The following is a 23,001-nucleotide window of genomic DNA, read 5'->3' as shown; positions in this document are numbered from 1 at the left end:
TGAGCTTCAGTAAATCAAAAATTGTCAATGGTCTTTATCGTGGACTAGATCTGTGTCCGTCAATGTTCTTTCAGTTGCAACACCCTTTAAAAGTATGCAAAATCTGGAAGCCCCTCCAGTCTACAATGTAAAAACAAAACTGAGCCTGGGATGATGCACACAACCAACGTGATTAAGCCCTCTTTTCATATCAGTGGTCCCCCCATCACATTAGAAGCCCCCTTCACACTAAAGGTCCCCTTATAAAATCAGTGGTCTCCCCATCACATCAGAGGTCCCCAAATACATCAGAGGTCCCTCCATAATATCAGTGGTCCCCCCATCACATTAGAAGCCCCATTCACACTAAAGGTCCCCTTATAAAATTAATGGTCCCCCCATCACATCAGAGGTCCCTCCATCATATCAGTGGTCCCCCCCATCACATCAGAAGTCCCCATCACATTAGAAGCCCCCCTTCACACTAAAGGTCTCCTTATCTATATCTGTTAAAAAAAGGTCCCCTTATCAAATCAGTGGTCCCCAAATACATCAGAGGTCCCTACATCATATCAGTGGTCCCCCATAACATTAATAACATTAGAAGCCCCCCTTCACACTAAAGGTCTCCTTATCTATTTCTGTTAAAAAAAGGTCCCTTTATCAAATCAGTGATCCCCCCATCACATCAGAGGTCCCCCCCTCATCACATCAGTGATCCCCCCATCACATCAGATTTCCCCATGACATCAGAGGTCCCCCCTCATCATATCAGTGGTCCCCCATCACATCAGAGGTCCCCCATCACATCAGAGGACCCCCATCACATCAGAGGTCCCCCATCACATCAGAGGACCCCCCATCACATCAGAGGTCCCCCATCACATCAGAGGACCCCCATCACACCAGAGCCCTCCTATCATATCAGTGGTCCCCCATAACATTAGAAGCCCCCCTTTACACTAAAGGTTCCCTTATCAAATCAGTGGTCCCCCATCACATCAGAGGTCTCCCCATCACATCTAAAGCCCCCCTTTACACTAGAGGTCTCCCCATCACACCAGAGGTCTCCCCCAATCACGTCAGAGGTCTCCCCATCACTTCAGAGGTCCCTCTATCACATCAGAGGTTCCCCCAATCACATCAGAGGTCCCCCATCACATGAAAGGTCCCCCCCTATCAAATCAGAGGTCCCCCCATCACATCAGAGGTCCCCCTATCACATCAGAGGTCCCCCATCACATCAGAGGTCCCCCATCACATCAGAGGTCCCCCTATCACATCAGAGGTCCCCCATCACATCAGAGGTCCCCCATCACATCAGAGGTCCCCCAATCACATCAGAGGTCCCCCATCACATGAAAGGTCCCCCCCTATCAAATCAGAGGTCCCCCCATCACATCAGAGGTCCCCCTATCACATCAGAGGTCCCCCATCACATCAGAGGTCCCCCTATCACATCAGAGGTCCCCCATCACATCAGAAGCCCCCCTTTACACTATTCACTTCACTTTGGACCATACATGGTAACATTGGGGACACACATTACTTTAGAGGCCTCTATTCACTCTGTAGTTTGAGGTGTGGCTCAAGGCCGACATCACCAAGGGTCATAAGGACGCTGCATCCCAAACCAATAATAAGCAGCAGCCACCATGCCACTACTCCATCCACCATGAGCCACACAACCTCTCCACAAAGCCATATTGTCCCAGGAGCATCAAAAAAGAATGGAGACCAAGTCCTGCTTCACCACTTTGTCCAATCACACAAGCAGGAAATGACATTTCAGGGGAGCGTTCTGTATACCATCTGTGTACAGAGCACCTCCATGCGGCCATATAGCATTCTACAGAAAATGATGGCGGCTGCAGATTGGAAAGAAAAGAGAATTTTAAATAACATTCCATTACAATATGACTTGTGCAGCGATTGTATATGCAAGATTATTTTTTATTTACTATATTTTTTTTCCACAGAAGTGGAGTTACCCTTTAAGTGAACATGTTCCCTTTCTCTGCATGGTTCATTATGAAGTGGTTCTAAAGGCTGAAGGTTTTTTTACCTTCATACATAAAAATGTCTTAACTGACCCCCCCGTCTGATCCAGTGATGTTCACGAGAGCCACAGCTGTATGAAAACTCTCCCTCCTCATTGGCTGAGACAGCAGCGGGAGCCCATTGGCTCCCACTGCTATTAATCACAGCCAGTGAACCAATGATGAAAGAGCGGTGTGGAGGGGGGCAGGGCAGAGCCGCAGCTCTATGTGTCTTATGGATGCATAGAGCAGCGGCTCAGGAGCGAGTACACACCAGTGCGCCCAGGGCAAGCGGCTTTCTCTGGGGGCACGGATCGAGAGGGAGGAGCCAAGAACACCAGCAGGGGCCCCAAAATGAAGAGGAGGATGCAAAACCATTACACAGAGCAGGTAAGTATAACATGTTTGGCCTGTTAGCGCCGAGCGCACTCAAATAAGCGTCCTCTCGGTGGCCAGGCCTTGCCGCCAAGCGGCCGCATATTCGCGTGCAATATCGACCAACAGTGATGTGCCGAGAGCGTGCGCCCTGCGCACTCCCGACACGGTGACCGGCAACTCAAGGGAAGCTCCTGATCGTTTCTTGCAACTGGGACTTTTCCGATCATGTGACAGCCAATCGCAGCGCTCACATGGCCATAAGCCCCACCCCCTGGCATAGCAAACCCCTTAAAGGGCCGGCGGCAGCCAGCGCCACGGGGTTAAGAAAATAAAACAACTAAACTTTACCATCACTTTAGGTCCGTTGTATATGACTGTTTAGAGCTGCACGATTAACCGTTAAACGTTATCACGATTTTTTTCCCCCTTCCGATCTTGACAAAGTATTTCCCGATTCTTTCTATGCAGAGAATTCTCTCTGCTCTGCTAAAGCCGACAGCTGTCAAAAGAAAGGAAAAAAAAAAAAAAACAGGCAGTCAGCCAAGAATCACAACATTCTTTAGCAATGGAACTTAAGTATAAACATTGTAACAATTTGTCAAAGGAATAGACTTCAGTGTGTAAATAAGGAAAACTAAACCTTTTTCTGACATTTGTTGGTTTCAAGTTAAAATCATTTTTTTTGCTAGAAAATTACCTAGAACCCCCCCCCCCAAAAAAAAAATTGGGCTAACTTTACTGGTTCTTTTTTTTTTAATTCATTAAAGTGTCATTTTTTCCCAAAAAATTGCATTTGAATGACCGCTGCGCAAATACAGTGTGACATAAAATATTGCAACAACCACCATTTTATTCTCTAGGGTCTCCACTGGAGACCCTAGAGAATAAAATGGTGGTTGTTGCAATATTTTATGTCACACTGTATTTGCGCAGCGGTCATTCAAATGCAATTTTTTGGGGAAAAAATGACACTTTAATGAATTAAAAAAAAAGGAACCAGTAAAGTTAGCCCAATTTTTTTTTTTTTTTTGTATATTGTGAAAGATTTTTTGCCGTGAGAATCGTGATCTTTTTATTCTAAGCAAAAAAAAAAATCGTGATTCTCATTTTGGCCGGAATCGTGCAGCTCTATGACTGTTATAATATATATTTTTTTTTTTATTTGCTATTTTTTCCCATGAAAGTGGAATTACCCTTTAACTATATATGACCTTCTATATACCCTCCCTCACATTAACCTCTCCGGGGTATAAAGGGTTAACCGTTCAGCTGTACATACCCCCTCCCCCCCCCCCATGGCTTAGCACAGAACATTCTTCTAACCATGGATGGCGGCCGGTTCCCCCGGGGGGATGGTAGCGCGCTCTGTAAAGTAATCTCGATAATTCAGAGGGTTATAATAATTTACTTTCTTGTAGAATTGCCAGACTAAAAAAAAAAAAAATCAATTTACGTAGCTGGACGATGGAAGCGCAATAAACAATACAAACACCTTGCAATCAGCGAGATTGCTTTAACCCCCCCCCTCCCCCCCCCCCCCGAGCGCGGCGGGAGTCGGGGGGTCCGGGGTCGATGAGGCGAATGGCCTCCATTTCTCAGGGCGCCTCGTTCACCACCGCCGGGTCATATTCCCGCGGACACTCTACACATTGGATTCAATCTAATACTGACGTTTATTAGTTACAGGAACGCTCCACTTTAACCACTTCAGCTCCGGAAGATTTTACCCCCCCCCCCATCATGACCAGGGCATTTTTTTGTTATTCAGCACTGCGCTACTTTACCTGGTAATTGCGCGGTCATGTGACGCTGTACACAAATGACATTTATAGAACTTTTTTTCACACAGATTTCTGATGGTGGGATTTGATCACCACTTGGGGGGGGGGGATTTTTAATTTTTGAGATATAAATGAAAAAAGACCAAAAAATTTGAAAAAAAAAAACAACAATATTTTTTACTTTCTGCTATAAAACATATCCAATTAAAAAAAATCTATTTTCTTCATACATTTAGGCCAGAATTTATTCTGCTGCATTAGTCTTTTCTAAAAATAAATCCCAATAAGCGTATATTGATTGGTTTGCATAAAAGTTATCACGTCTACAAATTCTGGTATTTTTACTTTTTTTTTCTTGGTACTAATAATTGCGGCGATCAGCAACTTGTAGTGGGACTGTGAAAGTGTGGCGGGGAAAATTTGACACTAACTGACTGCCTGACACCACCAGTGACACTAATATAGTGATCAGTGATAATACTATACACTGTCACTGTACTAATGACACTGGCTGGGAAGGGGTTAACATCTAGGGCCATCAGGGGGTTAAATACAGTGCCTTGAAAAAGTATTCATACCCCCTGAAATTTCCCACATTTTGTCATGTTACACCCAAAAACGTAAATGTATTTTATTGGGATTTTATGTGATAGACCAACACAAAGTGGCTCATAATTGTGAAGTGGAAGGAAAATGATAAATGATACAAATAAATATGTGAAAAGTGTGGGGGGGTCCTTTTTTATTCAGCCCCCTTTACTCTAAAATCTAGTGGAACCAATTGCCTTCAGAAGTCACCTAATCAGTAAATAGATTCCACCTGTGTGTCATTTAATCTCAGTATAAATACAGCTGTTCTGTGAAGCCCTCAGAGGTTTGTTAGAGAACCTTAGTGAACAAACAGCATCATGAAGGCCAAGGAACACACCAGACAGGTCAGGGATAAAGTTGTGGAGAAGTATAAAGCAGGGTTAGGTTATAAAAAAATCTCCCAAGCTTTGAACATCTCACGGAGCTCTGTTCAATCCATCATCGGAAAATGGAAAGAGTATGGCACAACTGCAAACCTACCAAGACATGGCCGTCCACCTAAACTGACCGGCCGGGCAAGGAGAGCATTCATCAGAGAAGAGCCAAGAGGTCCATGGTAACTCTGGAGGAGCTGCAGAGATCCACAGCTCAGGTGGGAGAATCTGTCCACAGGACAACTATTAGTCGTGTTCTCCACAAATCTGCCCTTTATGGAAGAGTGACAAGAAGAAAGACATTGGTGAAAGAAAGTCATAAGAAGTCCTGTTTGTAGTTTGTGAGAAGCCATGTGGAGGACACAGCAAACATGTGGAAGAAGGTGATCTGGTCAGATGAGACCAAAATTCAACTTTATGGCCTAAAAGCAAAACGCTATGTGTGGGGAAAACTAACACTGCACATCACCCTGAACACACCATCCCCACTGTGAAACATGGTGGTGGCAGCATCATGTGGTGGGGATGCTTTTCTTCAGCAGGGACAGGGAAGCTGGTCAGAGTTGATGGGAAGATGGATGGAGACAAATACAGGACAATCTTAGAGGAAAACCTGTAATGCTGTGTACACACGGGCAGACTTTTCGGCATCAAAGGTCCGACGCTGTTTCCGACAGACTTTCGAACGAACGGACTTGCCTACACACGATCACACCAAAGTCCGATGGATTCGTATGTGATGACGTACACTGGACTAAAATAAGGAAGTTCATAGCCAGTAGCCAATAGCTGCCCTAGCGTTGATTTTCGTCCGTCAGACTAGCATACAGACGAGTGGACTTTTTGACCGGACTCAAATCCGTCGGAAAGATTTGAAACATGTTCCAAATCTAAAGTCCATCTGATTTCGACCGAAAAGGTCAGTCGGAAGTCCGATGAAGCCCACACACGGTCGGATTGTCCGACGGATTTGTTCCGGTGGACGAGTTCAGTCAAAAAGTCCGGTTGTGTGTACGGGGCATAAGAGTCTACAAAAGACTTGAGACTGGGGCGGAGGTTCACCTTCCAGCAGGACAACGACCCGAAACATCCAGCCAGAGCTACAATGGAATGGTTTAGATCAAAGCATATTCATGTGTTAGAATGGCCCAGTCACAGTCCAGACCTAAATCCCATTGAGAATCTGTGGCAAGACTTGAAAATTGCTGTTCACAGACGCTCTCCATCCAATCTGACAGAACTTGTGATATTTTACAAAGAAGAATGGGCAAAAATGTCCTCTCTAGATGTGCAAAGCTGGTAGAGACATCCCCAAAAAGACTTGTAGAGAAAGGGGGTTCTACAAAGTATTGACTCCGGGGGGCGCCATACAAATGTCCCTCCCCCACACTTTTCACATATTTCCTTCCACTTCACAATTATGTGACACTTTGTGTTGGTCTATCACATAAAATCCCAACAGAATACATTGATGTTTTTGGCTGTAACATGACAGAATGTGGAGAATATCAATTATACATTTTGTTATGTTACAACCAAAAACGTAAATGTATTTTATTGGGATTGTATGTGGGGTATGAATACTTTTTCAAGGCACTGTAGGTACCTATGTGTAATGTGTGTAAAGTGTGTTGCTTTTACTAATAGATTTCTAAGTTTCTCATCCCTGCAAAGCAGAGATAAGAAACATAAAGATCGTTCTCTCTGTACAGAGCCCTGGGTTGATTGTCAACACAGAGCTCTGGGCTGTGATTGGACATAACCAATCAGCAGGTCCCAGCTGTGAATCATTGGTCGGGAATTGCTGACAGGTTCCCACTGTGTAAAATCCCAGCAGGTGCCAGGCGGGGGGCACACATGCATGTGCCCTAAACCCGGAAGTAGGCAGAGATGTATGGGTACGTCGCTTTGCCTACAGCGCCCGCCCAGCCGCAGTACATTGTAGGCGGGTGGTTGGCAAGTGGTTCATAAAAAGTATACGATCGCTCCACAAGATACTTTGTCATTTTTAGGTTATTAAGGCCCCGTTCACACCTGTGCATTTTATGTGCGGCAAAAAAAATCCCGCATGCTGCCCCGTTCATGAACTTTCATCAAAATATGCGTTTTATAGAGTTCAATGGTAGCGTGCCTAAAATGCAACGTGCCGAAAACCTCACCACACAGATGTGAACCCGCCCTCAAATTTCCCTTTACCCTCCTGCAGCTCAGAGTGATTTCTAAATCTGGATAAAAATCCCACAATAGGGATTTCATCTTTGGTGAGATACTGTACCTCCAGCAAGGCTGGGACCAAGGGGTGGGCAGGAAGGGAAGGTACCCCCTCCATGCATGCACACTCCAGATTGGGGGCTAGCAACTAGAGGGCTGGATGTCACAATATGATCAGAGTTTGAAGTCAAATTACCAGCATTCCCTGCAATAGAAATCTCATCTTTGGAGAGATACCGCCAACAAGGCAAGGACAGGGAATAGGCAGGAGGGGCAGTTGCCCCTCTCACTGTGCACATGCTCCAGATCAGTGGCTACCAACCAGCAGACTGTGGCCCCATTTCACAATGTGCTCCAACATGCCCCCCCCCCCCCCAGCTGTACTCTGTGTAGGGACTTCCTGCACACCTCATCCCTTCTTCGTGTGATTGGCGGAGAGAGTTGGAAGTCACATTACCAGCATGCCCCACAAGATAGATACCTCCAGCAGGGCTGGGCAGGAGGGGCAGCCGCCCCCTCATTGCATGACATGCCAAATGAGTGGCTAGCAACTAGTGGGCTGTGGTTCCATGTCACAATGGGCTCCAACATGCCCACTCAACAGTGTGCAGGGACTTATCCAGTGGTGGCCTGTCCATATGGGGCACAGGGGGGCTGCCCCTCCTAATCCATGCACCCAGCCCCCTAATCTACATGCAGGACGCATGGATTTCAATGTTTTTTTTTATTTTAAGCACATGATTAAAGCCTGAGGCTCTAATTGGCTTAAAAAAGGGTGGGCTCCGGGGGGGGGGGGGGGGGGGGTTTGGGGCAGAGCACTGTGCCCTGAGCCCACCCTGTTCTGTGACAATAGCGAATTAATATTTGCTAATGTCTTCCTGTTTCTCCTCCCGGCCAATCAGGAGTTGGGTTCTGAGACCCAATGGGCTGGGAGTCCTAGGACCCCCATTCTCCCATTGCCCGTCTGAATACCGGATTGGCTGGGAGGAAAAGAAGCGACCACCAAGACATGGAGGAGATGGCGGGGGGAAGCCGCAGCCGCGACCTGGAATGGGGTAAGTGCCGATTGATTGGCGAGCGAGCTGGCGACCGGGGAGGGTTGGTGTGGGGTGGCGGCCTGGAGAAACTGGGGGGAGGGTTAGATGTCTCAGGTTTGTTTGCTGCCTCTCCCACCCCCCGACCAATGGAGAACCAGTTGCCACTAGAATTACCAAACATACTAACTTCTTGTGATTGGCTTCCTGCATATTCTATTATTACACGGAGAGTCTGAAGTCAAATCACTGACATGTCCCGCAATAGGGATCTCATTATTAATTAATTATATACAGCCACCCCCTCTCACCCCACATGTCACAGTGTGCGCCAACATGCCCACTCTCCACCCTACCTATCCATGGCTGACACAAGAATACCGCACATGCACAACTACCTTCTAGCTGCTAAAGAGCACATAATTGGTAACCCAAGTGCAGTGCACACTCCATGCCAACCATGGGCAGCCGGAGCAAGGGGGCAAAGAATCAGCGCAGGGTGGTACACCCATTCTACAGCATTCTCTAGCAGTGGGGGAGGGAAGTGTAGTTTGCACCCTAGTCCTAGGCACTGGGTGAACCTGTCCCGGTACTAACCTCCAGTCCATGAATGAGTGGTGGAACTACCAGGGTTGCAAGTGGGGCTGGGCCCTGTTGTTCCGCCACTGTGGGGGTGGGGCCCAGGACGCAGGAAGGGGGTCACTGCAGAACATGGGCTCAGTTCACACTGCTGCGACCCCAAAGTCGTGCGACTTGCTTGTGATTTCCTTTGTGCCTTTTGTGATTTAACATTGCAGTCTATGGCTCTTAAATCGTACCAAAGTTGCAGAAAAGTAAAGGGCCCAGCAGCAGGAGTAAAGGGCCCTTGGGATCAGTGGAAAGGGCCCTTGGGATCAGTGGAAAGGGCCCTTTGGCTCGAAGGGAAGGGCCCTTGGGATCAGTGGGAAGGGCCCTTTGGCTCGGAGGGAAGGGCCCTTTGGCTCGGAGGGAAGGGCCCTTTGGCTCGGAGGGAAGGGCCCTTGGGATCAGTGGAAAGGGCCCTTGGGATCAGTGGGAAGGGGCCTTTGGCTCGGAGGGAAGGGCCCTTTGGCTCGGAGGGAAGAGCCCTTGGGATCAGTGAGAAGGGCCCTTGGGCCCATGATTTATTCTTTTGTTTGGTTTGAGGTGCTGCTCAGCATGTCTTAGATTGGTCCACTTCACAAGGTGATGGAGTGTCCCTCTAGAATTGATCTGATATTTGTATATGATAGGAAACTGTTCATTGTTTGTTTATTTGATACTAACTTTATTTTTATTTTTTTGCTATTAAACTGCGATGTTTGTGGCGTCACCTGAGCAGTCTCTGTGTGGCTTGTTTATAGAGACATACTGTACTATAATATATGATGGCGCTGTGTGTTCCTGTTGCCATGGTGACCCCCGGGCTCTTCCTGTTTACATTGGTGACCCCCTATGCTCTTCTTGTTGCCACGGTGACCCCCTGTACTCTTCCTGTTCACATTGGTGACACCTAGTGCACTTCCTGTTTACACTGGTGACCCCCAGGCTCCTCCTGTTTACATTGGTGACCCCCTATGCTCTTCTTGTTGCCACGGTGACCCCCTGTACTCTTCCTGTTCACATTGGTGACACCTAGTGCACTTCCTGTTTACATTGGTGAGTCTCTGTTCTCTTCTTGTTGTGACAGTGACCCCCCTGTGTTCTTCCTGTTTACATTGGTGACCCCCAGTGTTCTTCCTGTTCACATTGGTGACCCCCTATGCTCTTCTTGTTGTCACGGTGACCCCCTGTACTGTTCCCGTTTACAATAGGGACCCCAATGCACTTCCTGTTTACACTGGTGACCTCCCAGTGCTATTCCTGTTTACATTTGTGACTCTTCTCTTCGTGTTGCCATGGTGACCCACCGTGCTCTACTTGTTTACATTGGTGATCCCCTTTGCTCTTCCTGCTTACATTGGTGACCCTCTGTGCTCTTCTTGTTGTCATGGTGACCCTCCTGTGCTGTTCCTGTTTACACTGGTAACAACCGGTGCTCTTCCGGCTTACATTGGTGACTCCCCATGCTCTTCTTGTTGCCATGGTGACCCCCTGTACTGTTCCTGTTTACAATTGTGACACCCAATGCACTTCCTGCTTACATTGGTGACCCCCTATGTTCTTCTTGTTGCCATGGTGACCCCCTGTACTGTTCCTGTTTACAATGGTGACCCCCAATGCACTTCCTGTTTACAATGGTGACCCCCCTGTGCTATTCCTGCTTACATTGGTGACTTATCTCTTCTTGTTGCCATGGTGACCCACCGTGCTCTACTTGTTTACATTGGTGACCCCCCAGTGCACTTCCTGTTTACACTGGTGACCACCAGTGCTCTTGTAAAATAGCGTACTTCCACCCGGGCTGTAATGTGTTTCCTGTTTTGATGCCATGTTATGGCTGGCATGGGGAGGACGGTTGCCTTGGCGATATATACAGAGGGCTTATGTTATTAGTATCATACAGTGATTAGAGATGAGTTTGGGTGTCCTCGGAACTTACCTCTACCAGAACTTCAAATCTGTGTCCTTTTTTTAGTCTAATCTGTTGCAACCCATTCTCCGCCCCCAGTCAGGGGTCTCAAACTGGCAGCCCTCCAGCTGTTGCAAAACTACAAGTCCCAAGAGGCATTGCAAGGCTGACAGTTACAAGCATGACTCCCACAGGCAGAGGCATGATGGGACTTGTAGTTTCGCAACAGCTGGAGGGCCCTCAGTTTGAGACCCCCTGCCTTAGATAGACACATATCATTGACTATATATGGGCATGCACCCACATAGGGTCACTGACACCACCGGCACCCCCCCCCCTTTTTTTTGTTTAAGTGTGGGAATGACCTGGACTCAGGTGATTGGACAAAAAAAAGAGCACACATTTGCAGTTCAGAAGACAACAAAACTCATCTCAATCACTGTATGAAGCTCATATTAGAAGCATTGTGTATCTGTCACTATGGTAACCCTTCAACCCAGCCCAACCACAACATGGGCCCAAAACAAGAAATGAGTCTGGGCTCTTCCAACCTTGTGGTAAGAGTTTGGTGAAGATCCTTTTCTGTTCCAGGATGACTGTGCCCCCCGTGTACAAAGCTAACTCCATAAAGACGTGGTGTGACCAGTTTGGTGTGGAGGAACTTGATTGCCCTTCACAAAGCCCTGACCTCAACCCTACTTTTGGAAGACCTTTAGTATAAGTTCTTATCATCCAACATCAATACCTGCCCTTAACCCTACGGAACATCTCTGAGATGAGGTCTTCTCATCCCAAAGGTGTTCAGTAGGTTTGGAGGAACTTGAGTGTCCTTCACAGTGCCCTGACCTCAACACTACCGAACACCTTTGGAATGAATAAGAACGCTGATTGTGAGCCAGGTTTTCTCATCCAACATCAGTACCTGACCTCACAAATGGGCACAAATTTCCACAGACACCCTCCAAATCTTGGAAAAGTCAGATCATGGAAAGCCTTCCCAGAACAGTGGAGGTTGTTAAAGGAGGTAAACTCCATATTAGTAACCATGGTGGAACTCCATAATAATAGCCATGGTTTTAGAAATGAGATGACCAGCTCCAAAAAGACATGATGTGACCAGTTTGGTGTGGAGGAACTTGAGTGTCCTGCACAGAGCCCTGACCCCAACCCTACTGAACACCTTTTGGATGAATTGAAATGCCAAGGGGGAGCCAGGTCTTCTCAATGAACCTCACCATAAGGACATGGTTTGACCAGTTTAGTGTGGAGGAACTTGAATGTCCTGAACAGGGTCCTGACCTCAACCCCATTGGATGAACTGGAACTCTAATGCCCCGTACACACGGTCGGACATTCCGACAACAAAATCCATGGATTTTTTCCGAAGGATGTTGGCTCAAACTTGTCTTGCATACACACGGTCACACAAAGTTGTCGGAAAATCCGATCGTTCTGAACGTGGTGACGTAAAACACGTACGTCGGGACTATAAACGGGGCAGTAGCCAATAGCTTTCGTCTCTTAATTTATTCTGAGCATGCGTGGCACTTTGTCCGTCGGATTTGTCTACACACGATCGGAATTTAAAGGATCGGATTTTATTGTCGAAAAATTTTATAACATGCTCTCAAACTTTGTGTGTCGGAAATTCTGATGGAAGAAGTCCGATGGAGCCCACACACGGTCGGAATTTCCGACAACAAGCTCACACATATTCAGTCAGAAAGTCCGACCGTGTGTACAGGGCATAATAGTGAGCCAGATCTTCTCATCCAATATCAGTACCTAACCTTATTTTGGATAACAGACTTCCCCTGTGTTTCCAACTCTACTGAACACCTTTGGGATAAATTAGAACCCAACTGTGAGCCAGGTCTTCCCTTCCCATATGAATGCCCAACCTCACAAATGCTCTTGTCAAGCTGACTGGGCAGAAATTCCTACAGTCTCCAAAATCTCATGGAAGTCCTTCCTAGAAGAGTGGAGGCTGTTAAAGCCACAAAGCGCCAAGAGTATAGTGGAAGAGGGGCACTGGACACAGATTTTCAAAATGTGGACAAAATTATTACTTGAGCCCAATACGCCAGCTCACAACAAAGACCCCCCAGGTGACGACATTCACCCAAGTTGAGAAATTCAAGTGTAATGGGTCAACAAGAGCGCCAAATGAAAAATCCATAGCAGTCCAAAGATATATAGTTGATGAGGTTGAAAAAAGACACAAGTCCAACCTATGTGTGATTACCGTATATACTCGAGTATAAGTCGAATTTTTCAGCACATTTTTTTGTGCTGAAAGTGCCCCCCTCGACTTATACTCGAGTCAAGCACTTTTCTGCAGCAAAAAATTTCATTTTCTGAACCGATTTTGGGGCCCCGTATCTCAGGGCCACTTGGTGCTAGGAACCCCAAATTTGGTGTGCAAACCCAGTAGAACTGGTACCACAACATATCCAAAGCTGAAGTTCCTAGCACTAAGTGGCCCCGAGAGACGGAGCCCCAAATTCGTTTCGGAAAATGTCATTCTCTGCTGCAGAAAAGTGCTTGACATTTTCTGAACCGAATATGGGGCCCCATATCTCAGGGCCACTTAATGCTAGGAACCCCAAATTTGGTGTGCAAATCCAGTGGAACCATAACATATCCAAAGCTGGGGTTCCTAGCACCAAGTGGCCCTGAGATACGGGGCCCCAAAACCGGTTCGGAAAATGTCATTCTCTGCTGCAGAAAAGTGCTTGACATTTTCTGAACTGATTTTTGGGGCCCCGTATCTCGGGGCCACTTGGTGCTAGAAACCCCAGCTTTGGAAATTTTATGGTGCTAGTTCCACTGGGTTTGCACACCAAATTTGGGGTTCTTAGCACTAAGTGGCCCCGAGATACGGGGCCCCAAATTCGGTCAACTGTGTCCATCTGCAGCAATGTTATTTCGGGACCCTTTGGGTTCAGAGACCCCAAATTTTGGCTGCAGCTAGGGGGGCACCTAGGAACCCTTAACTACCGAGTTTGAAGTTCGGGGGACCTATGGCTGCAAATGGGCACAGTGAGGCTGCAAATGGGCATTGTTGACCCTCTTTTCCACTTACAGTAGCTGCGCATTTCTCACCCTCGTCTTATACTCGGGTCAATAAGTTTTTCCCATTTTTTTTGTGGTAAATTAGGGCCTTGACTTATACTCGAGTATATACGGTATATGTCAGTATTACATTGTATATCCCTGTATGTTGTGCTCGTTAAGATACTCATCTAATCGTTTTTTTTTTTTTTTAATTATCAATGCTCCCTGCTGAGACCACCGCTGGTGGAAGGGAATTCCACATCCTTATCACTCTGACAGTAAAGAACCCTCTACGTAGTTTAAGTTTAAACCGCTTCTCTTCTAATTTTAGTGAATGGCCGCATGTCTTTTTTAATTCCTTTTCACTGAAAAGTGTTCTCCCTATTGTGGGGTCACCAGTCCTGTATTTGTATATTGAAATCATATCCCCTCTCAAGCATCTCTTCTCCAGAGAGAATAAGTTCAGAGCTCACAACCTTTCCTCATAACTAAGATCCTCCAGACCCTTTATTAGCTTTGTTGCCCTTCTTTGTACTCGCTCCATTTCCAGTACATCCTTCCTGAGCACTGGTGCCCAGAACTGGACAGCATACTCCAGGTGCGGCTGGACCAGAGTCTTGTAGAGCGGGAGAATTATCGTTTTATCTCTGGAGTTGATCCTTTTTTAATGACAATATTCTGTTTGCTTTGTAAGCAGCAGCTTGGCATTGCATGCCATTGCTGAGTCTATCATCTACTAGGACCCCCAGGTCCTTTTTGCCCAAAGTCTTTATTATTTTACTGGTTATAACAATCGGGGCAAAAAGGTTTCAGTCAGGGGATGTGTGGCCCCCGAAATGTGTTGGAAGACATTTGCCCTGCTTGTGGTAAACAGTTGAACAAAAAGACTTTGGACTCCAAAGGATTTTTCATTTGGTGATCTCATTGACCTAAAGCCCACAAAAGGGGGGGGACTCCATATTAATGGCCTTGGTTCTGGATTAGGATGGCCAACAAGCTCCTATAAGTGTGATGGTCGGCTGTCCAAAAACATTTAGCTATGTACTGTATATTACAACATTATAGATCTGGATCTATAAATAAGTGATCTAACCTTGAACGCATCTGTTTTTACCACTCTAAAGTGCCACTCTATTCAAGATGAGTTCTTCTTTCCAAAAAAAAAAAACTGCCCATGCAGGTAAGTGGTGCTTATAAATAAAAAACAAACTGTGCAACGGGTTTGACCAAAGTTACCTAGTAGGTAAGGTTGAATAAAGACAACAGTCCATCCTGTTCCACCTGACTGTCTATGTATTATGTCTCTACCACTTCCCATATCTCTGTATATTGTGTTCACTAAGATGCCCATCTAAGAGTTTTTCCAAACTATTAATACTTCCTGCTGACACCACTGACTGAGGAAGGGAGTGCCACATCCTTACCGCCCTGACACTGCAAAACCCCCTACACAGCTTAAGGTTAAACCGCTTCTCCTCCAATCTCATTGTGTGGCCCCGTGTCCTCGTACACTCCCTGGGACTGAATAGTTTTCTTCCTATGCTGGGATCACCACTGATGTATTTGTATATCGCTATTGTAGCAAAGTCCCCGGCGCCCCTTTAGGCCTAATGGTGACCTTCAGAGTTAAAGAGAGCTGATATCCTTCTGTGTAGAGTGGGTTACCAAGCATGGTGGGTGTAATGCAAGATGAACAGGTGGGCGCCAGACTCTTTTGAATGCAAAGAGATTTATTGTCTCTTGAACAGAACTGTGGGAGAGAGGGTTAGGGCCAGGACACTCCTAGGTAGATGCAAAGATAATTAGCAGACGACTCCGAGACTTCTATAGGTAGACAGCTATACAGGTGAAGGCCTGTATAGGTAGGGCCGCTATCTCCTATGGCAACAATCTTATAGAAGTTACTAATTGTAATTGTATCCAACTATTTGCAACACGAACAGTTCTCAGCTTACCCCACAATCACTCACTGCGGGTCTTCACTCAACGAGCTCCCAGTCTCTCTCTAGACTTCAGATCCGATAGCCAGTTCCTAACACCAAATGTAACAGTTCCTTCACTTCCTCTACAATCACTTCTTGTAGTTCTTCCGTACACTGAGCTCCCGATCTCTCACTAGACCCTCATTCACTTCCACTGAATCCCTTGAGCTCCTCCAATCTTCACCCCCGCTTCCCTGCTGGGTCCCTGGCTTGGCACTCAAGATACCTCTCAAGCGTCATCCCCGCTTCCCTGCTGGGTCCTTAATTTGGCACTCAAGATACCTCTCAAGCGTCACCCCCACTTCCCTGCTGGGTCCCTGATTGGCACTCAAGATACCTCTCAAGCATCATCCCTCCGCTTCCCTGCTGGGTCCTTAATTTGGCACTCAAGATACCTCTCAAGCGTCACCCCCGCTTCCCTGCTGGGTCCCTGGCTTGGCACTCAAGATACCTCTCAAGCGTCACCCCCACTCCCCTGCTGGGTCCCTGGCTTGGCACTCAAGATACCTCTCAAGCGTCACCCCCACTTCCCTGCTGGGTCCTTAATTTGGCACTCAAGATACCTCTCAAGCGTCACCCCCACTTCCCTGCTGGGTCCCTGATTGGCACTCAAGATACCTCTCAAGCATCATCCCTCCGCTTCCCTGCTGGGTCCTTAATTTGGCACTCAAGATACCTCTCAAGCGTCACCCCCGCTTCCCTGCTGGGTCCCTGGCTTGGCACTCAAGATACCTCTCAAGCGTCACCCCCACTTCCCTGCTGGGTCCCTGGCTTGGCACTCAAGATATCTCTCAAGCGTCACCCCCACTCCCCTGCTGGGTCCCTGGCTTGGCACTCAAGATACCTCTCAAGCGTCACCCCCACTTCCCTGCTGGGTCCCTGATTGGCACTCAAGATACCTCTCAAGCATCATCCCTCCGCTTCCCTGCTGGGTCCTTAATTTGGCACTCAAGATACTTCTCAAGCGTCACCCCCACTTCCCTGCTGGGTCCCTGGCTTGCCACTCAAGATACTTCTCAAGCGTCACCCCCACTTCCCTGCTGGGTCCCTGGCTTGCCACTCAAGATACTTCTCAAGCGTCACCCCCACTTCCCTGCTGGGTCCCTGGCTTGGCACTCAAGATACCTCTCAAGCGTCCCCCCCGCTTCCCTGCTGGGTTTGGCACTCACTGATACTCTTCAAGCTTCACCCCCCGCTGACACGTTAGGTCCCTGGCTTGATGCTCCACAAGGGTCACCTCTAATGTCCCGTTGGGTCCCTGACTTGGCACTTGCTGAGGTTTTCCCACTTCTTCACCGTCCCCGGCTCGCGAGAAGTCTGCTCTGGTACTGTCCTCAGCTCACTCACAGTGGTCTCTGGTAACAAGGTGGTTGGTCCCTTAGTGGCGACAGCTTCCCCTCTACCTTCAACCACAGCTGGATCCCCGGCCGGCGGAACCGTTACCTCTGTTTGGACTGCAAGCCGCAATCCCAATCCTACGCACAGCTCCCAACTGTCCCTGATTGCGAGGGACTGTCCCTGATTTGGAGCAATGTCCCTCTGTCCCTCTTTCCTCCTCATTTTGGTCTGATCTATATAGTTGTATATAAAATGCACTTTTTATTTTTCAAAAAGTGTTTCCCAGTGCTAAACCTTTCATCCAAATTCTAAATTGCTGCATTTGTAAATTTCAAAAGCCTCTTTAAAGGAATAGTAGTGGTAAAACAAAGCCCTTGTGGATTTAACTAATCTTTTTTGGGGGGTTAATTTTCCTTTAAGGAAGCCTGGCAGGGGGTGTGTCCTAAGCCTACATACTTTCGTTTTCCTCATTTCCATCTCCAAAAGTTGGGAGGTATGCCTACGCTGCTCTCCTGCTTCTGGATAGGTCTTAAGACAGCCTAGCCGCCTGATGTCCCCGGGATAGGCCTTAGGTTTCTGGCCTAGCAGCCCGGGGCAGCACAACACACGTCCACCCGGACAGCTGCCCAGGTGGCACAGAACCCACGACCACCTGACTCCACCCAAACAAACAGGTCAAGGGACCCAAGAAAATCCCTGACCATTGCCTGAGACACCCCATTCATTCCTAATCTGCCCCTGCTATGCCCTTGTTTTATCTAATGTCACCAGATACGATGCCACCTACTGACAGAAGAGAGAAGTGCAGCAATTCCAGAATTAGGGGGAAATCAATTGATCTCCTAACATTGGCCAAGGCAACTATCGCCTGGCAACTAAATTTAATAGCAACCATGCCTAAACATTGCATGGTTAGTACAGTGGCTCCACCGTTTTTTTCTTGCAACTCGCTGGGTTGCACGAAAAAAAAAAAAAACTGTAGTATGTACCCTTCTTAAGTCGTTCCTCGTAACTGAGGTTTAATTGTGTTGCCCTTCTCTGGACTCTCTCCAGCTCCAGCACATCCTTCCTGAGGACTGGGGGGGGGGGGGGGGGGGTTGCTGGAGCACCAGTGGGGGACCCAAGAAGAGGAGGATTGGGGCTTCTCTGTGCAAAACCATTACAGACACTTCCAACCAATTCAAACCCCTTCACATTCATTATCTCCTCTGCTTCGCGCTCAGCGATGGGGCATCAGGGGAGACAGTGGACCATACATGTGTGGGGGTTGGGGAGCTCACTCCAGGTGGGCATTAACGACTTGGAGTGTCTAAACAACAAGGCGGATGGGAGGACGCCATCACTTGGAGTTTTTTTGGCCAGGCTTCAGGAGGTATGTAAATGGACTACACCTACTACAAGGCCATTTATCCAACTTCGGTCAGAGCTGCGCAGTCTGTTTTTATCTACAGACGCGTCTTACCTGCATAGGCAGTATTTTGGGAAGGGTGAACCAACCCTTTAAAGGTTTAACCACTTCATTTCCCTATAGGCCGGGCGTCCATGTGACGTCCAGCAGGATAACAAGCCGGTGCGCGCCCGTGGGGGGGGGCGATCATCAGTTTGACACAACGCAACTCCGTAAAGAGCCTCTGACAGAGATTCTTTACCACATGATCAGCCGTGTCCAATCACAGCTGATCACGATGTAAACAGGAAAAGACGATTATCGGCTTTTCCTCACTCGCGTCTGACAGACAGGAGTAGAGGAGAGCCAATCGGCTGCTCTCCTGACAGGGGGGGTCTGCGCTGATTGATTATCAGCACAGCACCCCCCCCCCCAAGGATGCCCACCCAGGATTAACAGGGATGCCACCAGGAGAATGCCCACCACTGATGACCACCAGGTATGTCACCCATGGCCACCAGGGATGGCAATATGTGCCAAAAAACGATGCCAACCAGTGCTCACAAATAATACCAATAAGTGACTAACAATAATGCCTGCCAGTGCCTCCTTTACAGTGATGCCCATCAGTGCCATCTATCAGAGTCCATCAGTGCCACCCATCAGTGCTGCCTATCAGTGTCACCTATTAGTGCCCATCAGTGCCACCTATGAGTGCCAATCAGTTCCGCCTATCAGTGCCCATCAGTGCTGCATATTAGTGCCCATCAGTGCCATATTTCAGTGTCCATCAGTGCCACCCATCATTGTCCATCAGTGCCACCTATTAGTGCCTATCACTGCCCATCAGTGCCACCCATAAGTGTTGCCTATCAGTGCCCATCAGTGTCACCTATTAGTGCCCAGTGCCAATCAGTGCCACCTATCAATGCCCATCAGTGCTGCATATTGGTGCCCATCAGTGCCATCTTTTGGTGTCCATAAGTGCTACCCATCAGTGTCCATCAGTGCCAACTATTAGTGCCCATCAGTGCCAAGTATGAGTGCCAATCAGTGCCGCCTATCAATGCCTATCAGTGCCACCTATCACTGCCGCCTAGCAGTGCTCATCAGTGAAGGAGAAAAGGTTCTTATTTACAAAATTTGATAACAGAAATGAAGAAAAACGTTTTTTTTCAAAATTTTCGGTCTTTTTTTTATTTGTTTAGCAAACAATAAAAACCGCAGAGGTGATCAAATACCACCAAAAGAAAGCTCTATTTGTGGGAAGAAAATGATAAAAATGTCACATGACTGCGTAATTGTCATTCAAGGTGTGACAGCGCTGAAAACTGGCCTGGGCAGGAAGGGGGGTAAAGTGTCCGGTATTGAAGGGGTTAAGTCCTGTGTGTTCTCTAGTCCTATCAGACCACACCGTCCTCACACACAATATTCCGGCACGTTCTAGACTTGTGCGGATCTAATAATTGTTTCTTGAAGCATTGATGTGTTTGTGGGGATTAGTGACTTCTTGTGAATCATCAATGTTCCCCGCGGACCTCGGCGCTCCGGATTCCAGAACTATGATTTATGGCGCGTCCGTCACCTTTAGCCACGGCGCTGCGATTCTTTATCCCTTTCTTCCCCGACTTATAACTTATTCGCTTTCATAAATAAATCATTTTCCTGCCTATCTCAGATCTCCTTCCATAACGAGGTGGAATTTACCGTCCCGCCGCGACCGCGGAAAATATCAAGAAAGTCCAAAATAAACCTGGAAACCGTTACGGAGGGAAATCACGACATTCTCGTGTAATAAATTATTTTTTATGTAATAAATATTTACAGATTTCTGCCCCTGGAGCCGCTCCCGGGCGAAACGCGTTACTGCCGATCTCTAATTGGACGATTGTCTGCTCGGGGCGCAGGCTGACCGGTGAGGCCGCATTACAAGTAGAAGAGTCGATAAAAAGGAAAAATTGAATTGTCTTGGTACACAAAAATCTCTTCCGCTGATCAATCGTCTGATATAGAAATTCGAGATCGTATTTAGTGCTAAAATCCTCCGTGAAACGTAAAAAAAGAAAATGACATTATAAATGTGAACAAAGTCAGAAATGACACAAACAATCAATAAAAAGATAAATGTGCCACAACCGGCCACTTTATTAGGTACACCTGATCAGTTGCTGGGTAACAAACTGCTAATCAGCCAATCACACGGCAGCAACTCATTGCATTTGGTCATCTAGACATGGTGAAGACGACTTGCTGAAGTTCTTGTGCCTGTACGTGAAAATATATGTAATATTATATTATATAATATATAATACGTGAAAATCTTGTGCCTGTACGTGATTTTGCGCACTGGGTCTGGGACACGCAGGTGCCGCCGGCCACCCGCTCCCACTGTGATTGGACACAGCGGGGGCCAATCAGCGGGACCCGATGTACACCGGGACACGCCGATTGTTCTCAGAAGAGGCAGACCGACGTTCTGTCAGAGGGGGAAGATGGAGGACTTGTGTTTCTGCTGAGCAGCCAAAGCACCTCCCCCACACAGTTAGCAAGCACCCCCTAGGGAACACATTTAACCCTTTGATCGCCCCCTAGAGGTGAACTCCTTCCCAGCCAGTGTCATTAGTACAGTGACAGTGCTTTTTTTTTTTTTTTTTTTAGCACTGATCACTGTATTGGTGTCCGATTTGTCCACCGCAATATCGCAGCTTAAAAAATGCTGATCAGATATATATTCAAAAAAAATAGATCAGCTCATCTCGACTTTCCTGTGGCAGGGAAGACACCCCCAGCATTAAACTTCGGGTGCTGCAGCTGCCTTGGAAACAAGGGGGGATTGGCGGTCCCAGACTTTCATAGATATTTTTTGGCGGGTCAGCTAGTAGTCGTACATAGGTGGTTTGTTGTGCCTGAGGACGCACACTGCTAACACACTAGAGGCTGCGGTTCTTGGTTCTTATGAGGCACTGAAACATCTCCCGTTTCGGGGGTTTCAGGGCTCTGTATAGATTCGCAATATCCATGAGTGCGACCAGTAGGGCATGGGTGGCAGTGACCAAGATGGGCAGTGCTTCTGAGCCCCACCATTGGTGTCGGTGGGAGGAATAGTGACCCACCATTGGTGTCGGTGGGAGGAATAGTGACCCATCATTTGTGTCGGTGGGAGGAATAGTGACCCACCATTGGTGTCGGTGGGAGGAATAGTGACCCACCATTGGTGTCAGTGGGAGGAATAGTGACCCACCATTGGTGTCAGTGGGAGGAATAGTGACCCACCATTGGTGTCGGTGGGAGGAATAGTGACCCATCATTTGTGTCGGTGGGAGGAATAGTGACCCACCATTGGTGTCGGTGGGAGGAATAGTGACCCACCATTGGTGTCGGTGGGAGGAATAGTGACCCACCATTGGTGTCAGTGGGAGGAATAGTGACCCACCATTGGTGTCGGTGGGAGGAATAGTGACCCATCATTTGTGTCGGTGGGAGGAATAGTGACCCACCATTGGTGTCGGTGGGAGGAATAGTGACCCATCATTGGTGTCGGTGGGAGGAATAGTGACCCATCATTTGTGTCGGTGGGAGGAATAGTGACCCACCATTGGTGTCGGTGGGAGGAATAGTGCCCCATCATTTGTGTCAGTGGGAGGAATAGTGACCCATCATTTGTGTCGGTGGGAGGAATAGTGCCCCATTATTGTTGGGAGAGGGAGAAATACTGTGCCATTGTTTGTGTCATTAGGAGGAATAGTGCCCCATTGTTGGCATCATGGGGAGGAATAGTTGCCCCATTGTTTCTCCTCACACACCACTTTGGAAGAATCCTAAACTAGCACATTTTTATGAGCACTCACATCCGATCATCTGGACTAAATTTGGTATTAAGACGCTGGAAGATATAGTGGGTGGTGGGGAACTTCTACAGTTTGACGCCCTAAAAACCAAGTTTAACCTTCCCAACACTCACCTGTTCCGTTATCTTCAGCTAAGGCATGCATACAATGCCCAATTTGGAAATAATGGAATTAGGCCCCTTTCACACTGTAGGGGGCGTCGGCGGTAAAACAGCGCTATATTTAGCGCTGTTTTACCGCGGTATTCGGCTGCTAGCGGTGCGGTTTTAACCCCCCGCTGGCGGCCGAAAAAGGGTTAAAACCCCTCGTATAGGTATTACCGCGGTATAGCCGCGCTGTCCCATTGATTTCAATGGGCAGGAGCGGTTTAGGAGCGGTGAATACACCGCTCCTTCACCGCTTCAAAGAAGCGGCTGACAGGAGATTTTTTCTTCTCCTGCCAGCGCACCGCTTCATTGTGAAAGCCCTCGGGGCTTTCACACTGAACAAACAG

The 23,001-nt window shown here is 47.6% G+C and overlaps 1 long non-coding RNA gene across 1 annotated transcript in view; it reads right to left on the bottom strand.

Moving 5' to 3' along the window:
* Window positions 1-23,001, bottom strand: part of LOC141110190 (uncharacterized) — a 138,474-nt gene that overhangs the window by 47,684 nt on the left and 67,789 nt on the right. Inside the window, exon 2 of the long non-coding RNA XR_012236256.1 lies at window positions 2,745-2,895. This is a non-coding gene — a long non-coding RNA (uncharacterized lncRNA). The remainder of the gene's footprint in view (window positions 1-2,744; window positions 2,896-23,001) is intronic.

Source organism: Aquarana catesbeiana, linkage group LG10 (assembly GCF_042186555.1).
Source record: "Aquarana catesbeiana isolate 2022-GZ linkage group LG10, ASM4218655v1, whole genome shotgun sequence".
NCBI lineage: Eukaryota > Metazoa > Chordata > Amphibia > Anura > Ranidae > Aquarana > Aquarana catesbeiana.
The sequence above is the reverse complement of the archived record's forward strand: the minus strand, read 5'-3'. Positions and strand labels throughout refer to the sequence as shown.